Raw genomic sequence first — 4,795 nt, 5'->3', positions numbered from 1 at the left:
GTTTGATGGTTCGTTAGTGTGAACTATGTATTCAGTGGTTGATCCTATGTACAAGGCGATTGCAGTGGCTGGCTACCTATGCATTTCGGTGAGATGGATCATCTACCATATAGGCATGCTCGGTTCGTGCCTTCTTCTTCAGCGGAGGTTCTTCAGATTAGTAGTGTTACCATGCTTTTAGCACCCACGTTCTAAACTCCCAAGCTAACTCTGCAAAGTTGATTTGGGTTGGTTTTTAATTGCTGATGATAGATTATGAACTCTAACCTATGAAGAAGATAGAGTTATGAAGATATGCTGAGGTGGAACCATCAAATTTAGAACTTCAATTTTCTGCTTCATTTTAAGATTGGGTTCACAAAAGGCTAAATTGTTAATACATTCCAAGGTGCAGCATATTTGTGGAGTCAAACTTGAACTTGAACCAAAGGTTTCTACTTCAACTTCGTGTTCGAGTCTGCAGAGTCAAAATTTCTGACAGCATTAAAATAATAGTAACAATGCGGGTGGCATAACTTTTAACTCCACCATTGGATCTGATCTAATTTTGGATATGTTGTTCAAAATCAAGTTTTCTAAAGGTCCACCAAGGCGATCTTCAAAATTTGGCCAAAGTCAAAAGTTATGAGAGACTGAATGCAGGTCTATCAACACACCAGCAAATACAGATATGCCACAGTCAGAAAAAAAAAGTCATGTTACGGGGCCCACAACTTTTAATCCGACAGATGGATTGAGCTGAATTTTGGATATGTTTGAGGAAACCGAATTATCTAAATTCTCTCCAAGACGTTTTGCAAGATTATTGATGGATCAAAAGTTATTACTATTTAAGTGCAGAAATATATTACCAGTGACAGTTACAAAATCATCATAGCAATCTGTAACCAGCATATGCCACTTGTCCAAGAATGCACATGGGATTCATTTTAAATTTGATAAAAGATTTGTTATAATTTATGAAACTTTAAAGTGGCTCAGCTATTACAATTCCAAAGGGGCAAGAAGACGATTATTCTTGAGAATAATTAAATTGATTTTTCAAGAAACGGTTATGGAAACCAAAAGACAACCGAAAGTTATTATTTATTGCAAGATTCAAATGTAAGGGGGGGGGGGGGGGGGGGTTCTTCTTTTTGGAGGCAGAAGTTCTATAGCTACTGCTACAGGGGAAGAGATTTCTATTTTGTAACAGAGGAAGCAGTTTCATTTTATGCAGATTGATTGTAATAAGGGGATGAAACAGTACTATTATTGTTTTATCATGCCTCTGAAATAAAGAGGGACATTAGTGTGTTTGATTTTATAGTCATATACATTTTTTTTCTGATCTAAGAGGATTTTTGAAGTCCTTTTATTTCTATTTTAGATGCAGTTCTTTATTATTATGTCGGATGTGATATATGTAATCTTGTGGTTATGTATTCACACTTTTGCATAAAGATTTTTATAGCTTTCTCTCTCCATTCTCTCTGTAATATGGAAACATGGTAGATAGTCCTGTGGCTGTTTACTAGTTTTTCATTCATTTCTAGTTTAGCAATCTTTAACCGCATTTATTCCATATTGATGGGTGAATGTCTGAAAAACCCTTTGTGTCTTCAAGTTAAAGACATAACCAGATATCACATTTATTGAATATCTTTTAAGAGGGAGCTGTACCTCTCAATTCAGAGGAAAGCTATCAATCTCATGATAGTGTTTCCAGTTGTTAGTGGCAATTGTTCTTTGATTTGGGCATCTTGAGTCATTCTTTGCATTTAATTCTAGAAGAACAAAACTGTTTACTAACAGTTTTTGGTGACTCTACTAGGGAAGAAAGCAAGTTCCAGTGCTTTTCTTTTCTTGAAAATCTAAAGGTTACCTCCCCGAGGACAGAGATTGGCGACTCTGTATTTCAAACCTGCTGAATCTTGATTTTGGAGTTCCAGTGTTTATTATGGTTGTGGTTGCCACTCAGCCATGGGGGGCTCAGATCAGACCGTTTGCCTTGGTCCAATATTCAACCTTGCCTAAAAGATCATGGGAATACCTTCCCAAGTTTTCTGGAGATGAGACTCAGGATCCAAATGACCACATTAAAGCAGTCATTGTTGCATGCGGTATTCTTGGTGTGCAGGAAGAAAATGTATCCATCAGGCTGTTTGTTCAAAGCCTTATGGGAAATGCTGCTGATTGGTTCCAGAATTTACTAGATAGTTGCATCACTTGTTGGAATGATCTTAAGGTAAAATTTCTACAGAGGTTTATGCCTGTGGTTGATGTTGTTAAGTTGCTATTAAATTTCTTTCAAATTAAGATCAAAGAAGGGGAAGCCATGAGAGATTTTGTTGATAGATTTAATAGAAGTGTTGGTAAGATTCCTCTAGCTAGCTAGCCAAGTGAGAATAACCAGTTGTGTATATTCATTGCTACCATGCAAACTGAAGTTAAATTCTTGCTTCTACGATTAAAGTTGCAGAGGTTACAAGATGTACAAAGGGAGGCTATCAGTTTAGATGATGACATGATTTTAAGTGGGATGAAATGTGCTAAACCCTCACAGGCTGAAATATGCTTCCAAGAACAGCAGTATTATCCAAAGATAAAACCCACACAAAAAAGGCTGGTTTTTAGAAAAGAAAAATCAACACCCCCTGTTTTTGTTTGTCAAAATCTGACAGTTTTTAATGAAGAGGATTTTCTAACGCCTCCTTTGATTGAAGATAATCTTTGTGATATGGCTGGAGCATATCATTTACATGTTAAGTATGATGATGAAGATTTTCAAGAAACCCCATCAGCTGAAAATAATTGTTTTAATATGTCAAAAAATTGTTTGCACATGGAGAGTAATGATGAGCACATCTCTCCAACATCAAATATAATGGCTTGCCTTGTTATGCCTCTTGTTGAGAAAAAACTTGATGGTGATAAATTAAGTATGAGTTTACCAATGGCCTCTCCATTTTCTGAATTTGAGTCTTTTTCTTTTGGATCCTCTAGTGCAATTTCAGTAACTAATATTTTTCAAGAAGGTACGACAAATCAACAAGACCAAGAAAGGTACAACAGTGATAATGGTAAAATAGAAAACCCCTTGCAAGCTAATTATGAATATTTTCAATTTGAGTGCATAAAAAATGAAGAATCTGGTTTGCATGCTAAAATTAATGATCACCATCTTCCTCAGTCATCTAATATGATGACTTGCTTTGCTGGGCTTTCTACTGAAGGAGAACTTGGTGATAATCAGCTGCATGAAAGCTCATTACTGGCTATGCCCTTGTAGGAACTTGAATCTTTTTCTTTTGAAATATCTAATGCTGTCCCATCCATTGGTGATAATAAGGAAAATGTGATAAATCAGCATGAACAACAAGGCAACTATTATCTTGATACATGTAGGGAAAATGAAAATTTCCATCTTCATTATACCTCTCAAGGAGAAAGATCAAATCTTGAATTACCACGGGAGCAAGAAGACCCTCTAGATGGCATTGTTGATGTTGAAATGAGTAAGAGCTTGTTGCCAGGTGTTTTCTTTTCCAAATTAGAATCTTTTAGATTTGATATTTCTGAAGTATATTCAGCTAGCCACTTTAATCAAGAAAGTGTAATAGATCATCAAGATCAAGAAAAACTTAAGGGTGATAATGCTGAAATTGAAATTTTGCATACTGCTTATGAATGCTTTTATTCTGGTTATATGGAGATTAGTGAAGAATTTCTACAGCCCAAAGCATCTCAAGATCTTGAGAAGACTAAAGTGCAAGAATCATTTGGTTTTGAAGTTGATATGGGTAATGAATTATTTGAATATGAAATTTTTTATTTCCATGAAAGAGGAAATAAAGATTTCTTTGAAATTCTAGAAGATTGTGATCAGCCTATTCTAGAACATGTTTACTTTGAAAATAGGCCTGGTGTTGATATCAAAGAGAAATCAGATTTAAAAAGTTATTGCAATTCTGAAAATTTGATCAAAAGAGGAAGTTGTGAAATAAATTTTCAGCATCATGTCAATCAAATCAAAATGTTGCAGCCATGTGGAGATCAAGCATTGAGGGAACATGAAAAATCAGAATTCTATGGGGGTGTATGGCTATTTGGAATTGGCATAGTGATTCAAGGGTTGGTCCAAAACATGATATTCAGATCCATGCTTTTATCAGCTGCTCGATGGTTGCTTGGAGTAGTGCATCTCATTTTCTAGCCACTTTTTTGCACTGGCATATATTTTTCTGAACCAGTTAATGGTTTTCCATGAGCAGTCAGGTACATTCTTTTGAGTCTAGGTTGCTTTCCCAGTTCTTTGTACATAAAGTTTTGGTTGTGCTTAATTTTAGTTTACTGGTTTTTGGCTTGTTGTTAGCTTTTTGCTTTGGTGTTCTCTTTGTCCTTCCCTTTCTCTACAAATTTTCTCCTTTCTTTGTTCCCATGACTCTGTTGCCCAATTGCTAGACACTGGTCTCAACCAGAGATTGCTGGATTCTTTGTGTCCCTCATGGCCCACACCCGCAGTCAGAGCCAGTTGTTACCATGCTTTTAGCACCCACGTTCTAAACTCCCAAGCTAACTCTGCAAAGTCAATTTGGGTTGGTTTTTAATTGCTGATGATAGATTATGAACTCTAACCTGTGAAGAAGATAGAGTTATGAAGATATGCTGAGGTGGAACCATCAAATTCAGAACTTCAATTTTCTGCTTCATTTTAAGATTGGGTTTGCAAAAGGCTGAATTGTTGATACATTCCAAGGTGCAGCATATTTGTGGAGTCAAACTTGAACTTGAACCAAAGGTTTCTACTTCAACT

The sequence above is a fragment of the Cupressus sempervirens genome, chromosome 3 (genome assembly GCF_028749045.1).
Source record: "Cupressus sempervirens isolate cs-2001-9-10 chromosome 3, ASM2874904v1, whole genome shotgun sequence".
Taxonomy (NCBI): Eukaryota; Viridiplantae; Streptophyta; class Pinopsida; order Cupressales; family Cupressaceae; genus Cupressus; species Cupressus sempervirens.
Note: the sequence above shows the minus strand (reverse complement) of the source record.